At 36.5% G+C, this 12,449-nt stretch overlaps 1 protein-coding gene across 18 annotated transcripts in view; it reads left to right on the forward strand.

Moving 5' to 3' along the window:
* The window catches only part of ROBO2 (roundabout guidance receptor 2), a 1,685,269-nt gene that overhangs the window by 605,928 nt on the left and 1,066,892 nt on the right, over positions 1 to 12,449 (forward strand). The window lies entirely within an intron of this gene.

The following is a 12,449-nucleotide window of genomic DNA, read 5'->3' on the forward strand; positions in this document are numbered from 1 at the left end:
AATGCCAAATTAATAATCTCCTCCTTTGGAGAAAAGAGTCATTACCTGACTTTTTAATTAGTTGAAAACAGATGATCAGAAAGCACAACACTATGACCCAGGGTAGTTATGAGACATCTCCCCCACAGCCTTAGAAACACTGAAGTCTTTACCTTACGTGCTTCCTTTTGCAGGCTGTTGTCTTAATCAGTCTTGGCAGCTGCAACAAAATACCATCAAGTGGGTGGCTTATCAACAACAGAAATGTATTTGCTCATTTTTCTGGAGTTTAGAAGTCTGAGATCATGGTGCTTGCATGGTCAGATTCTGGTGAGAACCCTCATCCTGATCTCCCCTTGCATCCTTACTGGATGGAAAAGGAAGGAGCTAGCTGTCTTGCCTCTTCTTACAGAGGCACTAATCACATTCATGTGGGCTCATTCTGATGCCCTAATTACCTCCCAAAGGTAAAAACAACACCAAACACTATCACTTTGAGGATTAGATTTCGGTGTACGATTTGGGGGGAACACAGATGTTCAGTCCATAACAGTTGCCCAAGCAAGCTAACCATCATCATCCAAGAGTGGGAAACCAGTAATTTGTTTTAAATGTGGTTATCATTGCCTGTGCCTTAAACTTACACTTAGCATGATCAAAATAGCAAGAAATTGTCACTAAAGTTTTTTCAGTAATTTGTTAACTTTCTACAGCTGATAGACAATTTGCCTTATAAGTAAAATGTACCATCATGACCTTATCACTTTCTATTCTCTGTCAGTAGTGACAGGTGATTTTCCTCTCCTCAAATTAGGCAACTATTCTAGCAACTTGAAATAATTTTTGTAACATGATTGACATGTGGAAAAGTGATATATCTCTTTCATTAAAAAGGTGCATGTTATGAGTAAGGAGATTCTGTGCACCTGTAAAACTAAAAAAAAAAAAAAAAAACTTCTGATAACTCTGAGGGAGAAAACCAGTAAAAATTATTCTCATTCCATCCCCATGGACATCATTATAAGCTTTGAGAATAGTAGCGTCATTTTTTATATTAGGTTTTTGCAATAAAGACATAGTTGAAGTAACTTTGAAATGCAACACATATTTGAGAAACTAAGAAGCTATTGAAAGTTTTAGATATGTGTTGAAAGAAAATAATCCATTCTATTCATCTGGAAGATATCCAGTCACTTTCATCTTATTTTATATTAAACACTGTTTTAAAGAAATATTCAAATTCTACTAAAAGAGGATTTAGTCAGAGGGAAAAGTATTTAGTCATGAATTTCCATGCTTTTAAATTTATGCATGCCTTCAAATAAAATGTTTTTTTAAGGTAGAAATCTCTTTAGACTGTGCAGATGTCACAAAATTTAGACGGCCGTATAGAGAAGTGTCAGCTTGTTGGGATGTGATGATTCAATACAATGCGTGACTGACAATGCGAATTTAAGGGAATGTTTTGTATTCTTCTCTTTTATTTATGTGAAGATAACTTTCCAACTCAGGAGTCACATGATATTTGGAGGAAAAATAGGCTAAATTTAATTATCCTTTGTTCTTATGAAGTATCCATCTTCACAGGACCTGCAACAGGTACATAACTCCAGGAATAAAAAGTTTTCTCCGCTCCCTCAAGAAAGATCTACATTATGTTAATATATTATTTATACTTAATAGACTGAAAATACAGAAGCACAGTGGCATCCAGACACAAGCAAAATTAAGCAAAGTGTTAAGAGGGGAAATCAAACACCCCCACACACCACCTATATTTATACACAAGTGGGTGAGTGTATGTATGCAGAAAAGGAAAAGATTCTGGCTCACCTGTGTACAAGTTTGCAAAAGAACAAAAATTTTCAATACTTGGTTTTTCCTCTCCCTTCTCTTTTCCATGGAGGTAATGTCTACAGGGTCCATTAAGATTATAACTTCCACAAAGATATCTTTAAAGTTTTTAATCCATAGTTATTTTTTTTCCTTTTCTAAATTTACAACATTAATGTGCCACTCATTGAGAGCTTTAATTCAATACAACATTAAAACAGGCATCTATTGTCACAAACCATTGTTTATTAATGTAATTTATCTTCAGAGGCAGGACATGTATAAAACCTGTGTCACCCAAGGAACTATGAGCTTCTTGTTTTGAAAACTGAGCTCTTACTTTACCGTATTCATCATACATCCAGTAGGGTGCTACGGTGCTGTTAATAAAAATACTGCATTGTGTTTCACTCATGAATAGGAGACCACAAAATTCAAGACTAAATAAATCAAGTAACATCTTTACAGATTTTTATGCCCTGACACCAGAATATTTGAGTTATATTATCCATCCTAAGTAGTAAAGTACAAAAGTTTAGAAATTTAAACCTTTAAAACAACCCAGAATTATCTGATTCTGTTCCTTGATCAAAGAATGTGAGGCAAAAGAATTCTACTAGAAATAGTCTATGAAAACAATGTCCAAATATAAAGAGACTAGTAGGTCAGACAGTAACAGCATTTCCCTATTCTCATCTTTCTTTATTGAGGTTTTTCTACTTTCATATGTCAGAAAGCTTATAGCATTAAAATTTAACCAACAAAAATTTTCTGACAGAGTTTCAGTTATCAGGCCAATGATCCAGAACAGGATAAGAGAACACTGCATCTCAGTGAGAAAAAGAGGAACATTTGGTGTTAAGGCATTCAAGCAAATGTTCTGTTGTAATGAAAGCATCATGAAAAATTGAATATACCTGACGAGATCTGTACCCAGTTTTGGGACCCTGCTGGGGAGCAGCTAGCCAAGATTTTTAATATAGATATTTCCCTTTTAAATGACTCTGACAATGCAGCATAAGCTTTAATGGGACTTACTCACCTAAAAGAGCATTCAGTCAGAGAGTGAAGCATGCATTAGGAGCCAAAAGAAGGTTTTTTAGAAGAGGAGTGATTCAAGTGGTACGTCAAAGATCTTGAAGGAGGGGATAACATATATTAAAGAAGACCAAGACAAATGGCTTCTGGATGTGGGGAGTTCAGGGCGAATGAGAGCTCACATGGTAACTAGAACAGAGTTGGGCCTTGTGAAATCATAAGAAATAAAATTATACAGTGGGAGGTGGGGCTGAACTCAGTGGAGAAGTTGGAACTTAATGCAGTAGGTAAAGAGAATAATTTTACTTTTAGGAACCCAGCGTGGTACAGTTTAACTGACCTTTGTTCCAGCCCCATGCTCATTTACAAATATCAAACTACTTCCATTGAAGAAATACTAGAGCATATAGATAGGCAGAGTGAGAAAATTCAAGACCCCATCAACTTACCACCCAGACTGAACCACTTTTCATTCTTAATATACATCCCATATATGTGAAACTTCCTTTCCAGAAAAGGTTAACTATTAAAGTGAGACCTCAAAGCAAGTCCATGAAGTGAACACTATCCTTTTCTTGTTATTTTTCCTTATTTTCCTTAAATTTCAAAATATAAAGAAGGACCGTGGAATTGGCCATAACTCATAGAAAATAAGAAAATTTCATTACTTTTAGTATTTTATTCAATTATTCATTTAATTTAAAAATTATATGTTAAATCTCAATTAACTTCCTGGAACTAGGGTTGATTTCAGTTTTGAAACTCATTTCTTGAATAAATAATTACTAAATAACTAACCGTTATGTGCTGGGCTAGATAAATAAGGCATCCTGCCATCAAAAAGCTTAAAACCTCTTTAAATTACTTTCCATTTAAGATCCTCGTCAAATGTATGTAGGAGTTTAGGACAGCTATGTTTTATCTTGCTCTAGCTAAAATAATAAACATTTTCAAGTCTTACAATTCCTAGGTCAATTTTATTCTCAGTATCAGTGCTCCAACTTCTGTAAAACACATAAATAATTTGTTGAAAAGATGCGTGGCTTGTCTATTTATAAAGGCAGTTATGTCTCCCACTTGTGCGGCACACAGCTCTGGGCCAGGGAGACCCTGTGAGAGAGGCCAGAAGTCCAAAGGAGGCTGAGTCTGGCTTAAGAGAACTCATAGCCTTCAGAAAGCAAAGGAGGCAGGGAAGGCTCAGAAGACCGAGGATTCTGTGGGGCCCCACCAACAGTCTGCTGCCTGTAGGAAAGGCATAGCCACCCTAGTAGAGGTGATTTCAGACTTGTATGCGAGTTGCTGGGATGATATTAAGGGACTAACACAGTTTGGATTTGAAACCAAGGGTTTCACCCTTCCTTTCTATCACTGTGGGGTTGATTTTCATCTGGTTTGCCATGATTTTCCTACCTTTCCTACCTTTCCACCACTTTATCCCAAATAATCTCCAGTCTCCTTCAGTTACTTCATTAATTGCACACTAATGCCATGTTGCGGATCATTTTGCCACCTCCTTCTTGAGAAATTAAAGTGAAATTTCTTAACTCCCTTTGTCTCCTTTTGCTCAGTATTTACCTTCACCAACTGGTCTGTCTATTCTTCCCTGTTCTCTATGGTAAACTGCCGGCTGAATCGCCATGTCTTATGTCCATCCATCTTCTGGAAGATCTCAATGGAGAGTATTCTTTCTCTCTCCTATATTTCAATCTCTTTTTCTCTACCCTTATTTTCCTTTTAAGCTATAAGCATGTCCAAGTCACCTCTTTACTTAAAAAAGTGAAATAAGGTAAATCTTGCATGTGTGCTAGGTCATTGCCAAACCCACTGCTTTGGAATTTCTTGTAGAGCCCAACGATTCAAGAGTGTATGACAGTGATAAGCACTTTTCTCATATAGAAATAGGATGCAACTTTCTGCGCTGGTTTTCCCTCTGCATCCCTGTGCATGCCACAACACCCCTGCCAGCCTTTATCTATAAAGATGGTGAGTCTAAACCCTGGGTTTCTCCTGCCTGGTGGTTTCGCTCTATAGCAGGTATGTGAGATTATCATAAGGAGATGCATCTACTCACTGGATCTTTCAAATTTATATACACTACATCTTTGCATTGCTGCTTACTGGCTGAGTAGAAAGCCTAAGAACAAGTAAACTAAGGCTAATCTGTAGACTTTGTTCTCTCAGTGTGAGCCTGGAGCAGCTCACCTCTCTCTGTCTCCCTCAGATGCTTCCTCTCTCCTTTCCTTTCACTACAGGGATCTTGAAAGTGTCAACCACACTGACTGCTCCCTCTACAAATGTAATACTATCTTCCTGTTCCCCTAATCACTCTGATACTATACTTGCTCAGATAATTAAAGGCTTCCAAACTGCCAAATTAAACAACATTTTCAATTCTCATTTTACTTCTTTGTACCATCTGGAGTTGTTGACAATTCCACAAACCATTAAATTTACACCTTCCGTGGCATCAATTGATTCTAATTTTCCTACTGCCTCTCTTCTCCTTTACTGTCTTCTCTTTTTTCCTTCAGAAACACTGGTGTTTCTCAGAATTTCATGATTGTTCTGATTAATTTCTTACCTCATGTTCTTCTTGGGTGGTATCATCCATAATGTCAACTGGTGATAATTTATAAACCTAAGCCTCTGCCTAATTTTTCCTTTAAGCATTGTATTTTTAACTGTATAAGATATATTAATCTAATTTTCCACATTGACTATTATGGGCTGAATTGTGTTTTGACCAAATTCATATTTTGAAGTCTTAACCCCTAATGTGATTTGGAGAAATTGCTCCTTAAAGACATTTATGGTTAAATGAGGTCAGATGAGACTGGTGTCATTATAAGAAGAGGAACAGAAACCAGCAAAGTGCACGCACAGGGGACATAGCAAGAAGCTACTGGACCTCACCATTTATATAATATTAAACAAATCAGAAACCCAGAGACATATCTTTTCTTTGCTCCCAGATCTAACAAAGGAGGGAAGCTGCAACACTGTGGTGAAGAAAGCAGGCTCACAGATAAATAGGCTGTATGTAGATTTTAACACTTCGATTTACTAGCTTTATCATCACGGCACATTATTTAACCTTCTCATCTGTGAAAATGGTGTTGATAAGAGAAATATCTATCTTATGTGATTGTTAGGGCAAGTACTATGTCTAGGAAAGGTAATCATTTATTCATATTAACTATTATATTAACATCATAGTTAATCATCACCTCACCCTCTCAGTTATAGTCTACAATATCTTTGAATCTAGAGCATTTTTTTGTTCTATCAATGCTATTATTGCCCAGTGCTCATCATAACTCACCTTAGCTATTACTTCTATTTCTATAAAAAAAATCTCTTCCTTCTAACTTTCTTCCTAGCAGTTATTCCATACTCTTAACCCTATCCTTAGAAAAGGTGCTAGACTTACCTTGAGGAGAAAATCTGGACACATTTCCTTCATTTTCTTCTAATACTCTTCCCACTGCCTTGATGAAAGAAAATCCAACATTTTTAGATTTATAGACAGGATTTAAAAAAATTCATTCCCCCCAACAGCCTCTCACTCACTTACAGACCCCTACACAAGGCTGATTTGTAGACCAGACTGAGCTCAAATTTTTCAGACTATGATCAGCTTCTTCTTGCCCTAAAGTGTTAGTAACTGTTTATGAATACCCTTCCCACTTTTCTCCAATTGGAAAATGGCAACTCACCCTTCAAAAGTCAGCTCAAGTGTCAGTTCTTAGAGAAAGATGTTGGTAAGGTCCTAATGATAATGATGCTTAAAGGTTTCTTTCACTTCATGTTGACCCATCTACATTTAATCATTTAAAAATGGAAAATACAGGGGTGCCTGTATGGCTCAGTTGGTTAAGAATCTGACTCTTGATTTTGGCTCAGGTCATGATCTCACAGTTTATGAGATTGAGACCCGCTTTGGGCTCTGTGCTGCGCTGATAGTGCGGAAGCTGCTTGGGATTCTCTCTCTACCTCTCTGCCCCTGCCCCACTTGCAACCTTTCTCTCTCTCAAAATAAATAAATAAATAAATAAACTCCAAAAAATTAAAAAAAAATAAAAATTTAAAAAATTAGAATGGAAAATACATATCTGTTTTGAAAGTCAAAGCTAATTAATTTGTCCATTTCTTTATATTGAAATAAATCTATTTTGACTGAGGTTTTATAGTATTATCTGAGTTAAATTAGTATGCTTTTTTTTAAACATCTTTTAAAAAAAATTAATGTTTATTTTTGAGACAGAGAGAGAGAGTGTGCGAGTTAGGGGAGGGGCAGAGAGAGAGGGATATAGGGGATCTGAAGTGGGCTCTACCCTGACAGCAGGGAGCCTGATGTGGGACTTGAACTCACAAACTGCAAGATCATGATCTGAGCTAAAGTTAATGCTTAACCAGCTGAGCCACCCAGGTGCTGCATAAATTAGTATGCTTTTAAAAATCTTTCTCTGGCCATTTCTTTGTTTGGCTTTTTAAGTTCAAAAGTAGTTTCTATATAGATCTGTCTACTTTTACATATAAAAAATGACTTTATGCAGTTTAAAATAATCATATTTGTAGAATGGATTTGTCCACATAGTTAGTGACTTTATTAGGACCTGGTGCCCACATCAGAGGCACGCATGACAAAGAAGGGTATGAACTTAGAGTCAAACCTTCTGGATTGAAATTCCAGTTTTACTACTTAGTAGTGGGTCACTTCAGGCAAATAATTCAAGCTGCTGTGCCTCTGTTTCCTCATAGCAACCACACAGTGTCAAGGTCACCATTAGATTAGTCAAAAGATACAAAACTAATAGAAAAGAGGCTGGTACATAGTAAAAACTCAACAAACAATGACTATTTAATTTGTTTAAAAACGCTCACTGCTACCCTTTGTTGATTCAAGAAACTGATTGCATTTCTGGTTCAGATGTTTCCATATACAATTGTACAAATCCACTTGTCTTAAGTTCATGGACAAGAAATACTGTCCCTCATATCCCACACATTGCAGATGTCAGGCCTACACTTATATAGAAAAGGGATTCAAACAAACTGCATTTTTTTTCTCTCCATACCGTGTTAAATAATAACATTAATTGAACTTATCCTGTGATTTCTACCATCACAGAAGTCTATGGCACAGAGATACAATTTCAGTGGATTTTTTTTTTTTTAGGGCACTTGGCCTTGTAAAATGATTGAGCAACTTCTGTGTACAGTTTACTTCCTGAAATGCATGTGGTTCATTGAGAAGTAAAATGAAGTTTAGGGTCTATTTTTATCTATACAGGACAAATAAAGGCCCAAGTTGATTACAGAAAACCTTAATAGTGCATATCTGTTGTCAGTTCAGTCATCATCTAAAATCTTTAGACAAAAGAGTTTTTCATGTTTCTGTCAAAATGATATACATTTTCTTTTGAAAATGTGAACGTTTTCTTAAGATAAGACTTATAAGTAATTACTAGTGAAACTAGAATGATTCTCCTTGAGCCTTAAGAATTATGTGTGCTGTCTTCAATAGCCCTTTTGTTAATGATTCTAACATTGTTAATTTTTTATGTTCTAATTGTGTTCAGTTATAGCCTTAACTTCGACTCTAGTGAAATATATCCCTACAAAATACCTTTCTACTTTCATAAATTGAAATTCATGGTATAAGATGATTTCAATTACCCAAGGTTATGATGATCTTTCTTCTTGAATATGTTTTGTATTTTCTAATGTATCCTATTATACTTCTTCGAAAAGGGAAGTCTTATTTTAAATCTTTTCTTCTTTCAAATTAATGTCTTCTTCTACCTACTAGTATATTAGTGTCATCTGTGTATATACTTAATTAGTAATTATTCACCCTAAAACATGTTGATTAAGGCAAGATTCAATTTATTAAAATAGGAATGTCTTTCCATGTTCTGAAAAGTATTTAAGGTGACTTAAAAATACATATAACAGAGGAGCTTATTTTGTTGTTGTTTATGTTTCTGACTTTTCACAAAGTAAAGTGACAATGGCTAAGTTTATGTTTGTAGTTTTTGTTTTTTGAGGGAAAGAGTGAGTGGGGGAGGGGCAGAGAGAGGGGGACAGAAGGTCCAAAGTGGGCTCTGTCTGTACTGACAGCAGTGAGCCCAATGTGGGGCTCGAATAACAAACTGTGAGATCAAGTCCATCATGCAACCAACTGAGTCACCCAGGCACCCCTATATCTGTAGTTTTATTGTAAAAGTGGTATTATGCTTCACTTGGCTATAACTAGAGGTTCCGTGATAAAACAGTTCCAAATTCTCAACTAAGCATGTTTTTTTTTTTTTGAAAAAAAATTTTTTTTCAATGTTTACTTATTTTTGGGACAGAGAGAGACAAAGCATGAACGGGGGAGGGGCAGAGAGAGAGGGAGACACAGAATCGGAAACAGGCTCCAGGCTCTGAGCCACCAGCCCAGAGCCCGACGCGGGACTCGAACTCACGGACCGCGAGATCGTGACCTGGCTGAAGTCGGACGCTTAACGGACTGTGCCACCCAGGCGCCCCAGCATGTTTTTTTAAGAGTGGTCTACCTACAAAGCTATACTGTTGACCTTTAAACAACACGGGTTTAAACTGCACAGGTCCACTGATACACAGATTTGTTTTAACATTGTACAGTATTGTAAATGTATTTTCCCTTCCTTATGATTTTCTTTCTTTTTTAAATTTTAAATGTTTATTTTTTAGAGAGAGAGAGAGAGAGAGAGAGCGAGAGAGAGAGAGACAGAGCGTGAGTGGGAGAGGGGAGAGAGAGAGAGAAGTTGACACAGAATCCAAAGCAGGCTCCAGGCTCTGAGCTGTTAGCACAAAGCCTGACCTGGGACTTGAACTCATGAACCTTACGATGAGATCATGACCTGAGCTAAAGTCGGATGCTTAACCGACTGAGCCAACCAGGCGCCCCCACTTACGATTTTATTAATAGCATTTTATTTTCTCTAGCTTTATTTATTGTAAGAATGTAGCATCTAATACATATCACATATAGAAATGTGTTAATTAAATGTTTATGTTAGTGGTAAGGCTTTCAGTTAACAATAGGCTAGTATCAGTTAAGTTTTGGGGAATCAAAATTATCTGTGAAGTTTTGAATATATGGGGACTGATGTCCCAACCCCTGAATTGTTGTGGGGTAAACTATACATAAATAATATAACTTGGAAAAAATTTATTTCTTCAATCAGAAATCTAAATAGTTGTTGGACATTCACTGTGTTATGCCAATTTCATTCAGTATAATTCAACAACTGGAATTGAGTTCAATGGAAGATTATTGTATCATTTCCTATCACAGAGCAAATGAAAAAAAAAATGACTTTATGAATTCTTTACTACTTGCCCACCTTTTGACAATTACACCAGTAGTAGACAATATAATGGCTGCCCAAAGATTTCTATGTCCTAATGCTCAAAGCCATGAATAAGTGAGGTTACAGAACAAAGGGAAATTAAGGTTGCAGATGGACTAAGGTTGCTGATTAGTGGACTATAAATTAGGGAGATTAGTTTGGGTTATCTAGGTGGGCCCAATATAATCAGAGGGGTCCCTAAGTGGGGAAAGAGAGACAGAAGAGAGTAGTAAAGATGTCAGACTGAAAAGAACTGCATTCACTCTTGATGCCTTTGAAGATGGAAGAATTAAGCCACGGAGTGTGGATGGCCTCTCGTATCTGAAAAATAGCACATAAAAGGATTTTCTACCAGAGCCTCAGGAAGGAATGTGACCCTGCGGACACCTTGATTTTAGTTCAGTGAGACCCATTTTGGATTTTTTACCATTATAACTGTAAGATGCTGAATTTTTGTTATTTTAAACCTCTAAATTCTTGGTAATTTTTCATAGTAACAATAGGAAATAAATATACTTCCCAACCCTACATCACCCCCATCTCTAGTGCTTGACAGTAAATTATTTTTTATTTTCACCACAAGGAATCCTAACAACTTGATTTACTCTATACAAAACTTCACCTATCTTGATGTCTTTGATATATTGATCTGGACCAAATCCAAACTACCCAAAAGGTGATATTTCCTCTTAAGTGCTAGTCCCTTGGGCCAAGTAGCACTTGGATTCACAATTTTGAAAATTAGCTACCCCATATTTAAGCAATCCAGTTCAGAAGCAAAACCTAATTACTTAATTACTCTAGGGAATTTTCAAAATTCAATGCACAGAAGCAGTTATATTTATTTTCAGAAATACTCTTTCCTTCTAATTTGCTTGCTGCAGTTCAAATACACAAAATTTTATGTCTGATTTTATATTTTATTAAAATACATTAAAAAATTTTAACGTTTATTTATTTTTGAGACAGAGAGAGACAGAGCATGAATGGGGGAGGGTCAGAGAGAGAGGGAGACAGAATCTGAAGCAGGCTCCAGGCTCCGAGCTGTCAGCACAGAGCCCGACGCGGGGCTCAAACTCACAGACTGTGAGATCATGACCTGAGCCGAAGTCGAACGCTTAACCAACTGAGCCACCCAGGCGCCTCTTAAAATACGTTTTAAATTTTTTTTTTTTCAACGTTTATTTATTTTTGGGACAGAGAGAGACAGAGCATGAACAGGGGAGGGGCAGAGAGAGAGGGAGACACAGAATCGGAAACAGGCTCCAGGCTCTGAGCCATCAGCCCAGAGCCCGACGCGGGGCTCGAACTCACGGACGGTGAGATCGTGACCTGGCTGAAGTCGGTCGCTTAACCGACTGCGCCACCCAGGCGCCCCTTAAAATACGTTTTAAAATAAAGATGATATTTAGTAAGAAATTCCTTAATTTACATATAATAAAATGAAATGGTCTCCCACTTAGGCATTTTACAAAACCCGATAGCATACTTATTTTTCTCTTGTGTATAAACTTCCAAATAAGTTGTTAATTGTTACATTAAAAGCACTATCATAATTCACTGGACCAGTAATGAAAATGTATGCCTTTCCCCTAAAGCCTAACTACTTCATTTGTATAACGATGCATGTTTCACAAAACAAGCCTTTGATTTTTGTTGTTATTGTTGTTGTTATTTTAACCCCATAGATCTATGTCTAGTTGGGTAAAATTTGTTTTTAAGCTCTGATGACTATAGAAAATATTCCTAGAAACAAGAGAGAGCACTAAGTCCATACTGAAACTTAACATTACAAATGCAGAATTATCATTATCTCGTGGTTTTAAAGTACAAAATACTCTAAGCACATTCCTCTACTTAAACTATGCTGGGTTATACAAGGGCAATAATCAATAAGGCAGCTCATTATCTGTGATACCTCTAATTACCATGTGCTAGTACTGTTGTTATGGTTTAACCAGTGCATATTTAAAAATTTTGCTAACAGGATCTTGTTATCATCCTAATTTTGCTGTGGAGTTTTATGAGAAAATCACGTTACTCATCTGAACTGCCACAACAGCAGTATCCCTAGGGTACTTTTTTTTTTTTTTTCATATCAAGGTTAATTTAAAGTGATTAGCATAAGTACTACAGATGTTGCTATGGGGATAAGAACTGCACATCTTCTATGATGGACATCATATGATTGCTGTTACAGGCCTGGTAAGATTGGATTAT

The sequence above is a fragment of the Felis catus genome, chromosome C2 (assembly GCF_018350175.1).
Source record: "Felis catus isolate Fca126 chromosome C2, F.catus_Fca126_mat1.0, whole genome shotgun sequence".
NCBI lineage: Eukaryota > Metazoa > Chordata > Mammalia > Carnivora > Felidae > Felis > Felis catus.